The following is a 21,653-nucleotide window of genomic DNA, read 5'->3' as shown; positions in this document are numbered from 1 at the left end:
TGCAAAGGAAATAATCAGAAAAACTAAAAGGCAACTGACAGAATGGGAGAACATATTTGCAAATGACATATCAGATAAAGGGTTAGTATCCAAAATCTGTAAAGAACTTATCAAACTCAACACCCAAAAAACAAATAACCCAGTGAAGAAATGGGCAAAAGACATGAATAGACACTTTTACGAAGAAGACATCCAGGTGGCTAACACACATGAAAAAATGCTCAAGATCACTCATCCTCAGGGAAAACAAATCAAAACCACAAGAAGATACTATCTCACACCTGCAAGAATGGCTAAAATTAACAACTCAGGAAACAAAAGATGTCAGCGAGAACGTGGAGAAAGGGGAACATTTTTGCACTGCTGGTGGGAATGCAGACTGGTGCACCCACTCTAGAAAACAGTATGGAGTTTCCTCAAAAAATTAAAAATGGAACTACCCTACGACCCAGCAATTGCACTAGTAGGTATTTATCCTAAGGATACAAAAATGCTGATTCAAAGGGGCACATACACCCCAATGTTTGTATCCGCACTACTGACAATGGCCAAAGTATGGAAAGAGCCCAAATGTCCATCAACTGATGAATGGATAAAGAAGATGTGATACACACACACACACACTGGAATATTACTCGTCAATCAAAAAGAATGAAATTTTGCCACTTGCAACAATGAGGATGGAACTAAAGTGTATTATGCTAAGTGAAATAAGTCAGAGAAAGAAAACTATCAAATGATTTAACTCATGTGGAATTTAAGTTACAAAACAAATAAACATGAGGGAAAGAAGCAAAAATAATATAAAAACAGAGAGGGAGACAAACCACAAGAGACTCTTAAATACAGAGAACAAACTGAGGATTGCTGGTCAGGTACAGGGTGGGGGGATGGGCTAGATGGATGATGGGCATTGAGGAGGACACTGGTTGGGATGAGCACTGGGTATTATATGTGAGCGATGAGTCACTAAATTCTATTCCTGAAATCATTATTACACGATATGCTAACTAACTTGGATTTAAATTTAAATAATAAAGAAATAAAAGTAAAATGAACATTATAATAAAAAATAGGCATTTGAATAAGATGCTGAGGTGGTATAATATCCCCATCTTACCAATGAGAAAAATTGAGGCTGAGAAAGGTCGTGGGCTGCCTCGGCCAGGACATTGCGGGGCCATGTGGCAAACCCATACCTTGAGTTTACAGCTTTCGATCTGAAGGCATGGGTTCTTTCTGCTAGCCACACTGTCTCCCAGGGAGTAGGTCTTCAGGCAGAGGGGAAAAGGAAGGGCACTCTGGGTGGGGGCAACAGTCCAAGCAAAGCGTTGGTGCTTTAAAACGGGCAAGTAAAGACCATAAGGAAAAAAGCTTGTTTGATTAATTTCCATGTTACAGTGTCCTTGTGTGCCATTTGTTCCCACCCCCTTGACCTGCCCCTACCACGTCACAGTGGAATAAAATAGTGTCTCTCTAGAAGGAACTCGGGCCTGGAGGCAAACCCAAGGGGGGAAGTGGCTGCCCACCCGGGCCTTTTCCTGTAGACAGGAGCCATGCAGGAGGCTGGGAGCCAAAGGCATGCACAGGACGGGAAGGACACTGTTGACCAGAGACCCAGGCCAGGGAAGGCTGCCCCACATGAACCAGATAGGGCAGAGCCCAAGCCTACCACTGTACAGCCAGCGATGCCCCAGGAGAGTTCCACCCCTAGGCCAGTGGCTGCTGTTTCCCAGTCCCATCTCAGCCTCAGAGTGGCATTAGGGAAAGATGGGCAGTCAGTCCAGTTCACCAGACATTTAGTGAGCTTCTACTATGTCCCGGACACAGGTACCAAGTCTCTCAAACACTATAACTTGGAGCACTTCCAAATCTACTCAAGAATTGGGGCACCCGGGGGACTCAGTAGGTTAAGCGCCTAATTCTAGGTTCCGCCTCAGGTCATGATCTCACAGTTTGTGAGTTTGAGCCCCAAGCTGCACTCTGTGCTGACAGTATGGAGCCTGCTTGGGATTCTCTCTCTCTCTCTCTCTCTCTCTCTCTCTCTCTCTCTCCCCACATCCCTCCCCCCCAAATAAATACATAAACTTAAAAAAAATCTACTCAAGAATCATCAGCACTCCTCCCTTCAACAGATGGAGCCAAATTCCCTCGTGTATGGGCTGACTTAGTGATTTTTTCCTGGTCAACAGAATGTGGTGGAAGTGATGATGTGCGACTTCCAAAGCTAGGTCACAAAAGACAGTGCCACTTCTGTCTGCTTCTCTTTCTCTTGAACTGCCTGCACTGGGGGAAGCCAGCTTACTAGCTGTTAGACACTCACACAACCTTGGAAGAGGCTGACATGAGGAGAAACTGCAGTCTTCCACCAACCCAGCGTCAACTTGGCAGCCATGTGAGGGAGCCATGATGGAAGCCATTGCTGCCCACCCCCCCCCCACACACACACCCTGGGTTCCTCCAGCCCATCCAAGCCTTCGGGTGACTGGCATCTTGTCTGCAGTTTAACGAGACATCCCAGGCCAGCACCACCCAGCTAAGCCACACCCAAATTTCTGACCTAGAAACCATAAGAGAGAAAGAATACTGTTTTTTTTATTTGCTAAGGTAATTGGATAAGCAGCAATGGCCAGCAGAACAACAAAACAGAGTGTCCAGACCCCATTGAAAATAGGCCTTCTTGATTCCATTTAGGAATTATTACAGTAAAAATACAGAAAAACCTGAATCCAAAAGCCTTTGAAAATGTTGGGTGGTTTTGCTGAAGATTCTTTAGAAAGAGGAGGAATGAGGCATGAATTACATCTCACAGCAGAGATCCAAGCCCCTTAGAATCTTCCTTACCCTCCTCTTCTTTCTGGAAAATGCTCTCTGGATGTATCTGCTTTTGCCAGAACTCCAGCCCGCCTGCATCATGGCTCCACAGTGCATCCATGGGTAGCATCATTCCAGTGTTCTCCCGCCTGTTACCCGCAGCCAGTACAGCAGAGGGTCACCAAGTAGGACGAGCATGCTTGGAAAGCTAAATAAGTTGGTCCTTGTCACCGCAGTGAGAGCAGCTGTGGACAAGTGTTCAAGATCAGTGCAAGTCCAGAGGAGACCGTGCACCTGCTGGGGGTCACCAGAACTTCATAGAGAGACGAGCTGAGACGAGAAAGATGCTGGCAGGTAGAGAGGGTGTGCCTGGCTGAGTCCTTAGGTGGAGTAAAGGCACCAAGACACCACGATGGAAAGGAGGGTGGCATGTTTGGGGAATGGTGCCCTGTGGCTCCTGCACCTAAAGAGAAAACTCTAGGATTCAGAGAGCTTCAGCCAAAGTGCCTGGGGGTTTGGGATTCCCAAGACAACCCGAGTTTGCCCTGACCTTGGAGTTTTCTTCCTTTCTTGGAAAACAGCCCGGTTTGGGGTTCAGTTTGGTCACTAAACTGAGTGTTTTGGCCTACAAGTTCACCTCTCTGGGCCTCAGTTTACTCCTGTGTAATACAGGAGGCTATACAAGGTCACAGGACTCTCAAACTGCAATTAGCTTGGAATCTCCGGGACAGCTGGTTCAATGCTGATTCCTGGGCCCCACCCCTAAGGGTTCTGAGTCCTCAGGGCCGAGGCAGGGCCTGGGAATCTGCATTTTAACAAGGGTCCCCAGGTGCTTCTGCTATAGGCGGCCTTCACATTTTCGTAGCTTCCTAAAGTACCATGATGCTAGGAGTCACCTGGGAAGTTGTGAAAATGGCTTCCAGATCTTTCTCCTGGAGATTCTGGTCCAGGGAGCCAACTAGGCAGTGATTCTCAAAGTGTGGTCCCAGGAGCAGCAGCGACAGGCACCTCTTGGGATTCGTTATGCAGCCCAAGTAAATTGTCAGGTCCAACACGAGAGATACTGAATCGAAGTCTGGGGGCAGGGCCCCCAGTTGTTTGAACAAGCTCTCTGGGTGAGTCTGGTGCCTGCTAAAGTAAGACATCCACTGACCTAGAGCCTGTAATACTGAACAATTATGGCAGGTCATTCTTAGCATTGGAAAGGGTTGGGAAGCCTTGCAATCACCAAGGGCACTTCTGGCTCCTACTGCCCAAGGTTCTGGAAGGCCTAGATTCTCCCCAACTTGCCTCTGGTCCTCTCTGGGAATAGTTGTCCAGGAAACAGCCAGTATTTCCCCTTTATAAGCAAGTATTATTCAGAAGGACTGGGAACCAGGTAGTTAACCCCCTCCATACACACACTCACCTTGTATACGCACATCTGCTTCTCCACACCTGGCCTCCAGCTGCTCCTTTGAGAACTCGAGGCCACGGAGAAAGTTCCTGAACCCAAGATTTACCAAGATTGAGGCTGGGTCAGCAGGGTCCACTTCCTTATATTAATTCACTCCTGCCAGCTGACATCTCATTTTCTGGAAGGCGACCTATGGAGCCTGGCTCCCCTGCCCCCTCCCCACCAGCCCCCCCCTTCCCTCCCCGCAGGGCAAGAACATCCCTCAAAGAATAACAAGGAGATCGGAGCAGGTCCTGGGCCCACCAGTCATCAGAAAAATGAACCACTCCCCCTGTGCCCCTTTCAATACATTCTTTAATTCTGGGGCAGACTCACTACCTCAGGGCTGTGACAGGGAAAGGCAGTTCCCAGCCTATCAGTGCTATGGCTCCAGAAGATCCTTCTTCCTTTCCCCTTCTCACAGGATGCCTAAAATCCCACCATCAGTGTAGCAAACTCTTATCTGCACACACATACACACACACAAACACTTTATGCATCTATCCACCCATCCACCCACCCACCCATCCATCTATCCATCCATCCATCCATCCATCCATTCATCCATCTATCCATCCAACATTTATTTGTTGAGCACGTCCTTGTACTCAACAGGAGTTGAGGGTGGCTGTGATTGCATATGACCTAAAAATATATTTAGGCCTTGGCAGGCAAAGCTTGACCCTGGTGGCTTCATTAGAGTTTCCTAATACCTGATAAGGAGATCTTTTCTTTAATGTTTGTTTATTTATTTTGAGAGAGAGACAGAGAGAGAGAGGCAGAGAAAGAGTGAGAGAGAATCCCAAGCAGGCTCCTTGCTAACGCACAGCCCCCGACTCGGGGCTTGATCTCACAAACCATGAGATCATGACATGAGCTGAAATCAAGAGTTAATGACTAAGCCCCCCAGGTGCCCTGATAAGGAGATCTTACAGGTAGAAAGGATGGAACTTGGGTGCGGGGTGAGAAAGGGCATTGGGGGAAAAAAAAAACTTGTCTGACTTGAATTCACCCTAGAAACATGTTTCCTGAGCAGTTCATGTGTTCCAGAAACTTCATTAGGGACTCAGGAGAGGCAGCACATCATATGACCTGCAAATTCCCGGCCTCCAGGGTATATCACACAGGGGAGTTTCTCCTACACTGTGTGAGACGCATCACAGTGCTGGGGGCAGAGAGCCCTGTCTTAGCAGTCAAGAGGACGGAATGCCAGCCTGACCAGACCCTCTGCCAGCTGAGGTCTTGGACAAGCCACTTTATCTCTAAGCCTCCTAATTTCTACAGTGCAGGAGGGAGTTCTCCGCAAAATGGGAGTCCTCATAACCGCCCTGCTGTTAGGAGCAGATGAGATAACAATGGAGGCTGCACCGTGCAGGCTGCGGAGAGCTGTAAGCGCTGAGTCAGTCTACAAAGACATATTTAGCACCTACTATCTGCCAGACACAGGTTAACTGGGGATCAGAGAATACAATGGAGGGAAATCCTTGTCCTCAGGAAGTTGCCAGTGGGGGAAGATGGACAATAAATAAACAGCTAACAGATAACAGATAACACTATCTGGTTTATCTGGACTACGTGGTGTTAAGGGCTCTGGGGAAAAGTACAGCAGAGTAGGATGTTAGGAAGTACTGAGGGAAGGGGGTGCTGCTATTTTATATAGAATGGCCAGAGAAGGTCTTTTAATAAGGGACAAAGTAATCCGTGCACAGGAGCTGAAGGAAGAGGGGAGGGAATCACATGGTTATCTGGGGGAAAGAACGTACTAGGCAGGGAACGCTGCACTGCAAGTGCAAAGGCCCTGAGGTAAGTATGTTTTGCAAAGAGCATCAAGGTTGCTAATGAGGGAGGAGCCAATTGTTAACGTTTCAGAAACTTTGGGCACTTAAAAAAAAATATGAATGTTTATTTATTTTGAGAGAGACAAAGTGTGATCAGGGGAGGGGCAGAGAGAGAGGGAGACCCAGAGGCTTCAGGCTCTGAGCTGTCAGCACAGAGCTCGACACCAGGTTGAAACCCACAAGCTGTGAGGTCATGACCTGAGCTGAAGTCAGATGCTCCACTGACTGAGCCACCCAGGCGCCCCTGACAGGCACTTTTAAAACACAACTATAATTTAAAACGATACTGTATAAACCTACATTTAATATTCTATCAAAAAGAAAGTTTATAAATATTCAAAACCCATCATTTCCCAATGGTTTAGCTACACTTTACGATGATCCATAGTCTTCAGGTTACTTACACTGTTGTAGGCATCTGATGGAAATACCATATAATGGAGCGCTACAATGTATCTCTTCTGAACTCCTCATTCAATGACAACATGTGGGTAACTTGAAATCAGCCATTGTTGGGAGTCTTTACAGCAGGGAAATTGGCAAACACTACTAATGGTGATTTCTTCTCCCTTTCTCCAGAGAACTGATTTTTAACACTTTCCAGCCTGCCACTGCCCGCAGCCCCCTCCAGAGAAGATCTGAGGCAGAAGCTTCCTTTCAAGTCAGATGGTGTCTGAGTCCAGAAGAGGAGGTGGGGGTTGGTGCTGAGAAAAAAAATCTCAGGGCCGGGTAGTGGCAGTCCGGGTGTGTTGGGCAGGACCTCCAGCCCCGACTTCCTCCGTGAATCCCCGTATTTCTCTAGGAGCAGTCCTCATTGCATTTTTGTCTCTATATCCCCACTTCTCCAGAGGACTATGGCCAATCCCTTATTTGCACAATTCAGTTTAACAGTTGGCTTGAGCTTCTTTGTGTGCCCAGCCCCGTGCATGCAGCCCCAAGGGATGATGATAATCACATCATCTCATGGAAGGGGAATCTGAAGCCCAGAGAGATTGAGTACCTTCCGCAAAGCTGCACAGCAAGTTAAGTAGCAGTCTTAAGTTGAGCCCAGGCCATGGCTCCAGAGCCTCCTCTGTTAACCACAAAGTGACAGACACAGTGAGAGGGGAGGTGGAGGTCCTGGTCTAAGGGGGCTTGTGCAGGGCTGGGATTGGGAATGTCTGGACCTGGAAGGATAGATGGCACTTTGCCAGGAAAAGATGGATGTTAGGAGAGGGTGTTCCAGGTGGAGGGAACAGCAAGTGAGAAGGTCCAGAGGGAGGAATAGAAAGGGGAGTGTTCAGGGAATACCCAGTGACCCCATGAGGCTGTCTTTTTCCATGCCCTCACTAACATTAGGGAAGTCTGTCTCTGCATGCCTCAAAATGACAACTTTCCAAAAATGATTTATCTTCAAGTTCGTCTGTGTCTGATAGTTCTTTGCTTAGTGATTTATAATTTACTCACAATTTTACTAAAACGAATTACTTTCCTGAACAGAAACTGGGGCAATTGAGTGTGTGAGTGTGTGCATGTGTGCATGTGTGTGTGTGTGTGTGTGTGTGTGTGTGTGTGTGGTGTGGGGTTGGAGGTGCCAGGGAGGAGACTGACAGGGTGAATCTGGCTTGGGATTCAGCATTTTCCTCAGGTCAGTGAACCATCTGCCTTGAACAAGGCAGGGCAGGGGCGGGGCTGGGGGGGGCGGTTCAGGATGGCTGTGCATGGATGTCCCCATCACCCTGTCTCATAGCTCAGAATCTGCTGTCCTGGTCACTCTCATGGGGTTAATGAGACAGTGAACTTCTCAGGGTCAACTGTTGTGTAATCTAACACCCTCTGTAAGAGCATCTATGTGACCAAGTCCCCTAGGAAGAACAGATGGCTCTTTCAGAACCCTGAGCGGGACCCACACCTTTTGCAGAGGAAGTTCCATCTTCCCAGATAATCGAGTTGTCCTCTTGTACCTGCTGCTATGAATGTGCCCTAACCACCGGCATCTCAGGGATTGCATCCTGTAAATTGAATGCTGCTCTGTGTGATGGGTGACAAGACAAAAAGCCCCAGTGGAAATTTCCACTGGGATTTTGAGTGAGCATTCCTTCTGGAAAAACACTCTTGGACAACATGATAAAAAAATCCTTTTGTTTGCCTAGAATTTTAAAGAGAAGAGTGCTGGTGGAAGGACCCCAGAGACTCGTTTCTCTAGAAGGTTCCAGAGTTTTGGAAGCTCTTGAGGGCACTGGTTGCTCTGGCCAAAAGCACAAGACCTCCAGGACTGAGGATTCATGTATGAGAGATGAATGAACTCAGGCTACTGGCCACTTGGGAATGACAGAGGAAATGATGGAAGAGGCACCCTTGCATTCAAGGTGGGCCGATGGTGAAAATGTGGGTTACGTGTGCCTGGAGAGGCTCTTGCCTGAGGGTCAGAGGTGACCCTTTGGTACATGCATTTACTGGGGGTTACTGGTTCTGGATTTAGAAGATCAGTCAACCTCCCCCAAATCAGAACTCTTAACTGTAATATATTTTCCTTTTTGCCTGGCCTACTAGGACATTTAGAGGTAAAATTTATGTCAGATAGTGACTAGATTTTCCAGGTTCCTGACATGTCTATTTCTCAGTGACTCTGTTTTTGGTCCTTGTTAAGACTGTGCTTTAAAAAAAAAAAAGAAAAGAAAAGATTAGAGACAACATATAACACTAAAATAGAAGTGCTTCTCAAAATCAAACCTTATGCAGGACGCCTGGGTGGCTCAGTTGGTTAAGCGTCCAACTTGGGCTCAGGTCATGATCTCATGGTTCATGAGTTCGAGCCCCACGTCGGGCTCTGTGCTGACAGCTCGGAGCCTGGAGCCTGCTTTGTATTCTGTGTCTCCCTCTCTCTCTGCCCCTCCCCTACTAGTGCTGTCTTTCTCTCTCTCTCTTTCTCTCTCAAAAATAAATATTTAAAAAACTTAATATTAATAAAAACAAGATTAGAGGCAACATATAACACTAAACTAGAAGTACTTTTCAAAATAAATCCCTGTGCATGATACCTGGGTGGCTCAGTTTGTTGAGTGGCTGACTCTTGATTTCAGCTGAAGTCATGATCTCATGGTTCGTGGGTTCAAGTCCCACATCAGGCAGAGCATGCTTGGGATTCTCTCTCTCTCTCTCTCTCTCTCTCTCTCTCTCTCTCTCTCTCTTTCTCTCTCTCTCTCTCTGCCCCTCCCCTACTGATGCTCTCTCTCTCAAAATAAATAAACAAACTTTAAAAACAAACAAAACCAATCCTTACTTGCAAAGAGTGATTCTTTGTGAGGCCTTGGAGAAGAAAGGGCACTGGGGAAGAACCACATAATTAGCCAAGGGGGCCTCTGCTCCCCCTCTGCGTGTCAGGGTTCTCTCACCTTCAGGACCTTCTGCTTCCCTCATACTGACCCTCACATGGAGCCTCTTAATGGTTCTAGCTCCTCCACACTTGCAGGCTCTATCCCATCCAAGTCTGTCCATCCATCCATCCATCCATCCACACCCCTCCACTCTTTCAACAAACATTGAGCATTTTTCCTCCATGCTAGGAATGGAGCTAAAATGATACCAGGACTCCATACCTGGCTCCAACAGACTTTGAAGCCAGTAAGGTAGTAGATTTGCCCATGGGTAAGTTCAAAAGGTGTTAGGACAGCTGGAAGAACAGTCTATACAGAGTTCAGAGAAGACGAGGGAGCACAGGCTTTGGGGATAAGCTGTCTGGGTTTCAAATCCAGGCCCTAGCAATTGATATTTAGGTGACCTTGGGCAACTTATGTGACTGCTCTGTGTCTGTCTTCTCAACTGTCAAACGTATCCCGTTGTACCTACCTCTGAAGGTCGTTGTGATGGTTACCTACTGCTCCCTGGCCATCTTATTGTATCTCATGGTCTGGTGGGTCAGGTACTTGGGCAGGGTTTGTCTGCGTGGTGATTTTGCTCCACGTAGTGTTGGCTGAGGCCACTCAATTTTATTCAGCTGGCCTGGAGGGTCTCAGATGGCTTCACTCATATGTCTTGGACCTCGCCTGGAATGACGGAAAGGCTGAACCTAGATGGGATGTCCACTAGAGCGTTTGGATGTGCCCACTCCAGCATGACCATCTTGGGCTAATCAGACTCCTCACGTGGTGGCCCAGGCCTCCTAAACACACTGTGCCAAGTGATGGAAGTGGAAGCTTCTAGCATCTTCAGGCCTGATGCAGAAATTGGCACAGCATCACTTCTACCGCATTCTGTTTGTCAAAGCAGACCCAGGGCCTGCCCGGATTCAAAGTGAGAGGTCATAGACCCCACCTCTCCGATGGGAGGAACGGGAGAGATCTGTGGCCATTGTTTGAGTCACTACAGATATAAAAAAGATGAAATGAGTTAGTGCATGGAAAGCAATTAGAGCAGTGACCAGCAAAGAGCCATGTAAGTGATTGTTATTGCTACTGTTATCTCCCCTTGAGCTGAGTCTTAAAAGGTGAATCTGTGCTTTCTTGGTAGACAAGGAGCTATGGAGAGCTGGGGATTGGAGAATTCCAGATAGACGATGTTGTTTGCACATACTTGCATCTTGTGGGCAATTTTATGAGAGTCCTTGTCTTTGCTAATTCAAACTAGATGATCAGACCAACCAATATATGCAAAACATGTAACTGACTAGTAATTAATAGTCTCCTGTCCCTCCTAGGGATAAGCAGCGACCTACACTAGGGGGAGACACCGAGGGCAGGATGTCGCTTGGAGGCCAAGCCCTGCTCAGGAGTCGCAGGCTCAGCTCTGAGAGGCTCTCAGACCCTAGAACACACAGATAAACAGACCCAGCTTTGGGCTGCCTGCCTGGGCTCCCCCTCCCGGAGCCCACTGCCTAATTGGAAAGGGCCATTTCAACATCTTAGCAGAAAATAGAGTTTTTCTTTCCTTGATGTCGTGATTTGACTGGGAGTTAGCAAGGCATCAGTAGAATCCTAAACGTCTACTTAGAAAAAATCAAGCCTTCATCTCGGCTTGGCACAGGGCTCGGCTCTCCCCTTGTGGGAGGAAGATAAAACGCTTTCATGCGTGTGCTCCCGCCTGTGAACGCGGGCTGGTTAAACATCTCTGGTAATGGCTGAGCTGTGCCAAGGATTTTATCTCTTCCCAGTAACAGTTCCTGCCTTTAAACGGCTTCCACAGGGAAGAGCCATAACGCACATGCAGAACACAGGCTGAGAAGGGCTTCGGGGAGGAGGGAGCTTTTCAGAGGGGTGGGAGCAGCCATGGTGTGGGCCTTTGTGCCTGGTGCCAAGCTAGGCCCTTTACATAAGTTACCTTACGTAATCCTCACTACACTGGGGTGAGCGGGTTGGGGGAACGAATGAGGGTTATTTTTACCCCCTTGTACGGTTGAGAAACCTGGAACCCAGAAAGGCTGAGTAAACTGCTCAAGGTCATGCCCTGGGCATAGGTCAGAGCTACAATGGCTATCCAAGCAATATCTGTATTTTTACTCCACCAGAAAGTAAGGGGGTCTTTCCCATCCCACCTTCACTGCTCTTCACGCCATTGCTAACGCTGGTACAGACAAGGACCTCTGACCTCAGAGGGTCCCCACTCCGCAGCAGACCAATGATTAGTGCCACAGCTTGGGTGTATGGCTCACTTAAAGAAGACCCCACCGCATGGCATGGACTTCATCTGAAACCAGAATGGGGAGCACAGGGTGTGCCGAAGGGGATGGAAAGGGGAGGGGGGACATTTCAGCAGAGCCTGAGAGCGAGGGTAGAGGAGATGCAGGGGACAGACCATTCTGAAGCTCGGAGAACCAAGAGCTGTGGGTCCACCTTCCAGCCGTTTCATTAAGGTGCCCCTGTGGAAGCTCAGAGACGTTGTGTTTCCCCCAAAGTCTCAGTTGCTTCACTTTATTTTATTTTTCTTTAAAGATTATCTATCTATTTTGAGAGGGGGTGGGGAGAAAGGGAGCTCAGGGGAGGGGCAGAGAGAGAGAGAGAGAGAGAGAGACAGGGAGGGAGAATCCTAAGCAGGCTCCGCACTGTCAGCGCAGAGCTTGACATGGGGGTCGATCCCACAAATCTTGAGATCATGACCTGAGCTGAGATTCAGAGCCGGAGGCTTAACTGAATGAGCCACCAGGTCCCTCAGTTTCTTCATTTTAAAGTTGAGAGACTATGCTCTAGGCTTTCTGAGGTGTCTCTAGGTCCTGAGACTGGAAATTTTTCAGGGCTGCTTGCATACAGCTCTACAGGTTGTGCACTGTACAACTCCAGGTAGGTACCACTCACAGACTGCAGTGGTCCTAGATTCCATAAAGGTAAGACGGAAGGAAGGACATGAGAAAGTGGTGACGAGGGGAAGGGTTACAAGCAGAAAGAAGGAACGAATGGCCTGTGGCAACACTTTTCTCCAATAGAGAGGTAGATAGTGTTTATTAATTTATTATTTATTATTTATTAATCACTTGCACAAAGGAGTGGTCAGGTAGGTATGTCTGGTCCTGTGGAGGAGGATCTGTGGGGTTTGTCACTAATCACGCTCACTGATCATGACCACTTTGACTGGCTCTGATGTAGAGGAATAGAGTTGGTCTACTAGGCTGAGTGAGACCCCTTTGATGTGTCTGAGATATGGGGTCATTGATTTTTAGAGGCAGCTTCTTGTGGGAAGTCCTCCATGGACTGAGCCCTATAAGCCCATGGCCCCTTAGCCACACTTTCTTCAGAGTTTACATATTTGGTTTGCACTTGCTAGATACACTGTTGTCCAATGTGTCCCCTTACGCCCTCAGATTGCAGCTCCCTGAGGTAGGGTTATGTCTCCCCTCTCCCAAAACGGCTCCCTGTGGACAGGACTGTATCTCCCCCTTTAGACTGGGGCTCCCTGAGAGCAGGGCTGTGTCTCCCCTCAGACTAGGGTTCCCAGAGCAAAGAGCTGTGTCTCCCCCTCAGACTCTGGGTTCCCTGAGGGCTATGTCTCCTCCCTCAGGCTGAATAATTTCTGATATCAGAAGCTGTGTCTCATTCTTCATTTATTTGTTGTTCACTGAGGCCCTATTAAGTGCCAGGCAGTATTTAGGAACTCAGAATATTATGCTGATAAACAACAAACAATGTTCAACAATGTGCGGTGGTTTGGGAAGGCCTTTCTGAGTAGAGGATTCTGATCTGAGATCGAGTAATAAGAAGGAGTCAGCCAGAGGAAGGTCCAGGTGAAAAGCATTCCAGGCAGCATTGACTGTAAGTGCAAAGGCCCTGAGGTAGGAAAGAGGAACAGAAATGTCAGTGTGTCTAGACACAGTGGCACAAAGATGAGGTCAGAGAGGTTGGGGTAGCCACCCTGGAGATGTCACCAGGCCTTATGGACCATAGTGAGGAGAGAAAGCTGGCAGAGAAGTGGCTGACTTCCATCCCTTGGCGTGTCCCTGGGCTTTCTGTGGCTTCTCTGTGATATGCTGATTGGGCTCTGAATGTCTGCATGTGAGACTCTGTGGCCTGTTTCATCTTCCTCTGCTGCTCCCAGCAATAATGGAGGAAGTATCCTGCCAGGGTGGTTCCCTTCCCGCAGCCGCCCCGGGGAGCAGCCCCCTTGGACAAGACTCCATGAATTCCCTGGCCCCCCCAGCCTTGCTATTTACAGACCTGGTCCTGGAGTTCAGGCTTCATTTCATGCTCTTGAGAACCATCTCAATCAGTCCAGAGAGGGGAAGGACCTCCTGGACTCCAGGTTTGGATTTATAGACCTGGTGCCTGAGAAGCCTGTGACTGGACAGTCCCCGGAAGGCCCTCACCACCAGTCTGCCTCCCTGAGCTGAAAGTAATCACTTGAAGACTCCGGCTACTGTCCTGTCTTTTTTCTACCCCCACAGCACAGACAATGGATAAAAGAGGTCAGTAAATGCCTGGCCTCGTCATGTCCCCCCTCCCTCAAATGGGCCAGGCTAGGAAGTCCCTGACCTACTGTTGAAATCTGGCAAGTTATTGAAACTCTCGGGTACTCAGTTTCCCCATCCGTAAAATGGGGACAATGGCATGTGCTTTGAAGGGTTGAAGTTAGATAATTAATACTCAGGAGGAGGTTCTACACATCATAGCGGTGACAACTATTATACTTACTACGTGCCAGGCACTTTTCTTCATTCTTACCAGTGACATCACATTTACTCTCCAGACCCCAATGAAGAAGGCACATTGTAATCCCCATTTCTCAAACGAAGGACCCTGAGGTACAGGAGCCCCAGTCTGAGGAGGGAGAGAGACAGCCCTGCCCTCAGGGAGCCCCAGTCTGAGGAGGAGACGTAGCCTCCAGGGAGGCTGTGGGATAGGGGGTCTCAGCCAGGGGTGGTACTGTCTCCCTAAGGGACATGTTGAGCGATGGCCCAGTGGTTTAGAGCCGTCACGGTGTCTAGGGTGGGCAGGAGGGATTCCTAGTGAGTGTGCTCCCTGGGCAACGTGTGGAGTAGTCCCACACAGGAAGAACCGACCAGTCCCAAGGGCCAACAGAACCCTGTTTTGAGAAACGTTAACTCCAGGACAACTCCTCCTTAACAGATGAGAAACTAAATTCCAGATGGGATCACTAGTCCAGGCTCAGCTGGTGCATCAGGGCAGAGCTAAGACCGGAGCTGTGTCCCACCCGGACTACAAACACCTTCCCTGCATAGAGCCCATGCCAGAATCTGAACCATTTGAACCGCCCTCAGGGTCAGGCCAGCCAGCCGGCAGCCCAGAGCAAGGCCCTGTGATTCTCCACTTCCCAGCCTACAGAATGATCCCCTCACCCAGCCGCAGCTCGAAAGAAGACCTCGGTAAGCTTTGATCAGGTTCTCCCATTTCCACTGCCCACGGCCACCTCCCACAAAGAGAAGGTGCTGATAATTGCATTTCTGCCCTCCGTACCCTGTAATTAATACCTGCGATTAATCTGGCACACTTAGTCAAATAACGCAGGGCCTAATTGGCTGCAGAGACTTTCTCCTTTTGATTGAGACAATCCTCCTTCTAAGGATTCAGCAGCCAGCTGCAGTTAACTCAGCAGGACCTGTCAAAGGCTGCTGTAGGATAATTTGCATGACATTTGGGGAGAGAAAGCTGAGCAAAGGGTGGGAGAGCTGAGCCCTTTGAGGGGGGTGCGCAGAGGGGCAGAGATTAGGACGCGTTCCAATAGATCTGTTTAACCCTTGACTCACCCTGGAAGCCAGACTGAGCACCAGGGGGTTTATTCTGGTTCCTGTTGCAAATAAGCCCCTACTTCCTCCTTTCCCTGTTGAGTTTGTGGGTGTGGGGATAGACTGGCTGCTTGGTGACCTAATAGGGGAGGGTGGCATTCCCTCCTTTTCTGAGTTCCCTGATTGCATCAGTTAAACTTCTTTTGATTGTAAATGATAGAGCACTTAGCTTGGTCTAAGGTAACATCATTGAATGAACCAATTATTAAAAAGTTCAAAGAGAGTCTTGCCAGCTTCAGGCATGGTTTGTTCCAGGGGTCCCCATTGTCCTCAGGTCCCTGAGACCATTTCTTTCTGATTCTCCTGGCTCTGCTCTACTGGGTCAGTCTTCTGAAAATTCTTCTGGTCCCCTCCCCGCCACCACCACAATAGTGGCTATACTACCCTCTGGACACAGCTCCTTCCTGAAAGGTCCTGCAAAAGAAAAGCAGCTTTGGAGAAGCCCCAGCCAACATCTCACAGCTCATTGACTCAGATTTGTTGTTTGTTCCCTCCACTTCCCTCCCCAGTATCACTATGCTCCAGGTGATGGAATCAGTTTCCCCAGGGAGTGTCGTCATATTTGTCACATAGAACGGGAGTCCCCCAATTATGGGCCCTTGAGCCAAAGGACATGTGTTTGTAGATTGCGTTCTTGGAGTACAGCCACACTTTTTTTTTCTTTTTTTGGCCTATTGTCTGCTTTTGTGCCACAATGGCAGAGTGCTGTGGCAGAGACCTTCTGACTTGAAAAACATAAAATCTTTGTTGTCTTGACCTTCAGAGAAAGAGTTTGCAGACCCTTGACACAGAATGGCAGAGCCAGAGGGGAATCACCCCTTGTCACCTCCACACCTTTCCTTACACAGGCAGAAATTGATCCCAGCAGACTAGAGCCTGCTCCCAGACAGAGGGTGTGGCTTGCCGCTGAGGCAGACCTGGGGTTAGAACTCTCTGGTTCTTGGGACGCCTGGTTGGCTCCATCCTTTAAGCTTCTGACTCTTTTTTTTTTTTTTAAGTTTATTTATTTATTTTGAGAGAGACAGAGAGAGAATGAAAGCAGGGGAGGGGCAGAGAAAGAAGGGCACAGAGGATCCAAAGCGGGCTCTGTGCTGAGAGCAGAGAGCCCCATTCAGGGCTCGAACTCATGAACCATGAGATCATGACCTGAGCTGAAGTCAACGCTTAACCAACTGAGTCACCCAGGTGCCCCTAAGCATCTGACTCTTGAGTTCGGCTCAAGTCGTGATCTCATGTTGTGGGATCAAGCCTGGAGGAGCCTGCTTGGGATTCTCTCTGTCCCTCTCTCTCTCTGCCCCTCCCCTGCTCACACGCTCATACTTGCACTCTAAATAAATAAACTAAAAAAAGAAAAAGAAAAAAGAAGAGCTCTCTGGTTCTTAAATGCGCCAATGTCTTAGCTGCAAGGGTTGTCCAGGGCAGTTGAGGAGGGAGGTTGAGGTAGGGAAGTGGTCAAGGGTGTACGGGAGAGGCAAATGGGACTGAAGGAGGCACCAAGTGTGGCTCTCACCTTCTTCACAAATTTTCACAGGGGGAAGTGGGCCTTGAGCAGGACGTCGGGGGTCGGGGGTATTCAGGCTCAGCCTTGGATGTTCAGAACCTGACTCCCCAGGAGAGAGACAGTCTCTGCTCAGTCCCGGCCCCCAGCCCTTGCCCTCTTAGCCTCCTGCATTGCCGCCCAGGAAAAGGGACTAGAGTTGGCGTCTCTATAACTTTACTTCAGAGGCGTGTGTGAATCAGTCCAAGGGCTACATCTTGCTGCGGTTCCTGTACCCAGGTGCAGGATGCCTGCAACTGAAATCCACAGGCCAAGCGGGATTTCTGAGTCGTAACACTGGCTCGCGTGAATGGAGTGCTAACCTGGGCCAGGCGCCGCGTGGATTCGGCGACCCCTCACAACCACCCTGTGAGGCAGGCCGTAATGAGAAAAGCGAAGGCTGGAGAGGTAACTTGTCCCAGGTCACATGGCTTGTGTCAGCTGGGTCCTCTGGGAAGCAGACACTAAGATCTATTGAGATTTATTAGAAGTAAATGCCTGTGACTCGGTGGGTTAAGTGCCCGACTTCCGCTCAGGTCATGATCTCACGGTTCGTGGGATCGAGCCCTGTGTCTGGCTCTGTGCTGACAGCTTGTGAGCCTGGAGCCTGCTTCGGATTCTGTGTCTCCCTCTCTCTCTCCGCTCCTCCCCCACTCATGCTCTTTCTCTCTCTCAAAAATGTTTAAAAAAATTTTTTTAAGTAATGCCTGTGAGAAATATAAAAGGGGGAGGGAGAAAGAACCTTCAGGCTGGAAAACCACTGGGCACCATGACAGGGTCTCGGCCAGCCCAGTGCAGAGCTCTGGAACAGACCGCCTGCCAGAGCAGTGCGGCTCTGGGCAGAAGTGGCCAGCCCAGCCCCCTGCCATGGTCATTGGCTGGGGCTGACTGGGAGGAACTGGCCCAGGCTCCAGAGCTGAGGTGGACCTTGCAGGTGCTGTAGCCAGACGCTGCTAACTGCCCTCCTGGCCACTGAGCAGCAAATTCCTTCCTGAAGGGGAATCTGAGAGGCACGCCTCTGTGGCCACGTAGCAGCTAGAAAATAAACCAGGCCCCAGACTCCAGCGGTCGGGGGCCACATGCTTGTGTGCTTAACCCCTCTGCGCTACCTCTTGGTAGACAGGGTGGAGGAGTAGAAGAATCACTAAACTGGACTCAACCTCAGTGTCCTAGCTCTGTGAGTACCAACTATATGTCTTTGGGCAAGTCGTTTCATTCATTCATTCATTGCAATACTTCCTGAGCATTTGTGAATGTTGAGTCCTGTGCTAAACCTCAGTTCAAATGCTGGCCATGGCTTCGTAGAGCTGTCTATGTGGGAACGGAGGACCGCAGTAGCTCACAGCGATGCTGAACAATATAATAAGGTAGGGATGCTCACGACAGAGTACAGAGACGTGGATGCTATTATGGGCCTCCACTTCATCTGAGAAAGGGAGGACATGGTCCACTCTATAAAACCAGTGTTGGGTCAAGCTTGGGGAATCACAGGCTCTGCTCCAGCAGACCAGAAGGCTGGGACTAGAGTGTGGGCCCAACCAGAGAACCAGCCTGGGCCTATATAAGCCAGGACATGCACAGCTGTCCATCCTGCTTCCCAGAAGTGGCTGGTTCTATCTCCAAGATGAGTAGTGAACCACTGACCTTGGGGCAGGTTCCTGGCCTTGGGGGTGTAGATCCAATGCCTTTGGTACTCGTGACCGCAGGACAGGTCCTCCGTCTTTGCCTTCACCCAGACACTGCTGGTCCAGGCTGAGAGCCAGGCCAGTTGGGCAGGAACTCTTAGTTAAACAGTAGACATTCATCAGCTGATGGATGAGTCCTAGGAAAATCAGCAAACTCATTTAAAAAGGCAACCACCCAGATTTTCCTTAGTCCTTTTCCTCACCCAGCCGTGCCCAGACACATGACCTTGATGAGGTCCCTTATCTTGCTGCAAATTATTGCCAGGAAAATCTATGGCCAATTAAACAAGCAAATGTTCCTCTTGTACCTTTTTACTTCTGCTCTCTTAAATAAGCTCTGGCCAGAAGCCGTGGTCTCAAGAAGATGCTGGACTCACGGGGTTCTCTTCATCAGACTAAACATTTCCCCCCATGGCACAGGCTCCCGGGCTTGGTTATTCAAACAGCAAAGCCCCAATGCTCCCAAGATAAACTACTGATGATGTGATAATAGCAATCACCCTGGAGAATTCCAATTGGTGCATATCACCAGGGGAAATGTCATCAGCAAGCAAGAATCCTTGCTAAAACAACCCAACAGGTAATTTGCTGCTTTTTATGGCTCAGATGTAAAACACGAATATGACCGGGTTCCAGTGGCCAATGGAAAAGCATTGACATTGGAAAGTCCTTTTCCTCACCATAGCCAGGGAAAGAGCCAGAAACACTCAGTGTCCCTGGTCTGTAGAGTCTTTCTCCTACTCCAGCCATTTTGGGCCAATGTTTTGTTTTTGTTTTTGTTCTTAATTTTTTTAATGTTTATTTTTGAGGGGTGGGGAGTGGCAGAGAGAGAGGGAGACACTGAAGGGAGAATCTGAAGCAGGCTCCAGGCTCTGAGCTGCTCGAACTCGTGAACTGTGAGATCATGACCTGAGCTGAAGTCAGATGCTTAACTGACTGAGTCACCCAGGTGCCCCCATCGTGGGCCAATGTTAAGGAAAATGTCAGTGATGGGTGGTTGAGGGTGAGGGTAGGCCAGAATTTTTTTCCCTAAAATTAGCCAGATCCCACCCACCTACCCTCTCCCCAAGAGCCCAGGCATGCTGCCCTGCCAGCAGCCCACTCCTCACTGCACCCCCATCTCAAAAGTAATTGTTTCTCTATTTTTCTTTGAGTTTCTGCCTGTTTATTCTCCCTGTTCTTTTTTCTATTCCACTGTCTCCTCTCCTTTCTCTGCTCCCTTTCCTGAAGTTGGTCGTTGGTGACTTTGCTCTTCACCCTGTGTCCTACTGTTAGACTACGCAGTTATTCAGGCTTTAACAGGATGCCTGGAAACTGGCAAAGGGGGCTCAAACCCCTTCATCAGGAAAGTTAGCAACCTGTCCTGGCCATCTTCCACGAACAAGACACAGGGAGCCAGATCCCAGCAGACAGGCCCCGGGTCAGAGATCCTGACCAAGTAAGGGAGAAAAACATGAAACCCTGCTCCCAAAGACATCCCCTCCCCAAATAATGAATATTCCACCCCTTAGCTAACAACTGTCAGTAAAAGATAGAGACCCAAACCCTGGGCGCAGCTCTCCCTTGAGCTTGCCCGCTCTCGCATCTCAAGAGATTACTTAATCTCTCTCTTTTTAAAAAAAAAAATAATTTATTGTCAAGTTAGCTAACATACAGGGTATACAGTGTGCTCTTGGCTTGGGGAGTAGATTCCTGTGATTCATCCCTTACATACAACACCCAGTGCTCATCCCAACAAGTGATCTCCTCAATGCCCATCACCCATTTTCCCCGTGTCCCCCCCCGACCCCACACCCCCATCAAGCCTCAGTTTGTTCTGTGTTTAAGAGTGAGAGTACTCTCTGTTTAGCCACGGAAGTGAAGAATTGATTCTTACAATTTCCATTTTTATTTATGTATTTATTAAGAGATACAAAGTTCCGTTTATATTTATGTATTTATTAAGAGAGTAAATTTTAATCCCCTCTTCACTTGCATGGCTCCACCCCTGTTCTGGTCCATCCACCGGGCAGCACTGTCACTCAGGTCAGGACGTTCTTTCCAAGCCCTAGGCCAGTCTTGGGGTGTCTCAGTCATATTTCCTCCCTCCCCTCGCTGTCCTCACTCTGGTGATCACAGTGGTCCTAGGGAACCATCAGCCTTCCCTGCGGGCAGCACTAGAGCAGGCCAGGGCCACTGCCAGCCCCCGGGGCAGCTCTGTGTAAATCAGGAAGAAGTGCCCCCTCTTCAAGACAGATGCAGCTTCTGTGGCAGGGAGCACATCTCAGGAGACTTCAGCTCCATGCTCCCCCGTGGCCAGGCAACCCTATGTACTCTGCACGGAAGACAGGACGGCCAGGACCTACCCTGTGCAAGATGCCGCTCTGGGGATAGGAGCAGTAGGTACCTCTGTGGGCTAAGGGAGTTCTTTGCACTGCTGCAGAAGCAAAGCCCAAAGGCAGTTAGCAACTATTGTGGGACTTAGACTTCAACTGAGAGCTTGTTTAACATGCACATTCCTTCCATAATTTGGCTATTGTTGGAAGTGCTGCTATAAACATTGGGGGAGAGGGGAAAGTGGGTGACGGGCATCGAGGAGGGCACCTGTTGGGATGAGCACTGGGTGTTGTATGGAAACCAATGTGACAATAAATTATATTTAATATATAAAAAAAAGAAAAACAAAACATGCACATTCCTGGCCCCGCCCCCAGAGAATCTGCAGCAGCAGGTGTGGCCTGGGGCCCCTGAGTCAATCTCCGCAGGTGATTCTGTTTTGTTTTGTTTTTAATGTTTACTTATTTTTGAGACAGAGAGTGTGCATGAGTGAGCACAACTGGGAGAGGGGCAGAGAGCGAGGGGGACAGAGGATCATAGTGGGCTCTGCACTGACAGCAGAGAGCCCCATGCGGGGCTTAAACTCAGGAACCTTGAGATCATGACCTGAGCCAAAGTCATTTGCTCAACCGACTGAGCCACCCAGGCGCCCCTTCCAGGTGATAGTCCCTGGTTCCCCAGAGCAGCCTCTTAGAACCTTTTCAGTTTTGTATCCCAAGAATGAACACATTTTAGCTCTCGCTCACCAAAGAAATGTATTAGTCTTTAAGTTTTATACATGTAATACCGAGAGCCAGGATATCAAGTAATAGAAAGAAAAATT

Source organism: Prionailurus bengalensis, chromosome B2 (assembly GCF_016509475.1).
Source record: "Prionailurus bengalensis isolate Pbe53 chromosome B2, Fcat_Pben_1.1_paternal_pri, whole genome shotgun sequence".
Lineage (NCBI taxonomy): Eukaryota > Metazoa > Chordata > Mammalia > Carnivora > Felidae > Prionailurus > Prionailurus bengalensis.
This window is presented reverse-complemented; position numbering follows the sequence as displayed.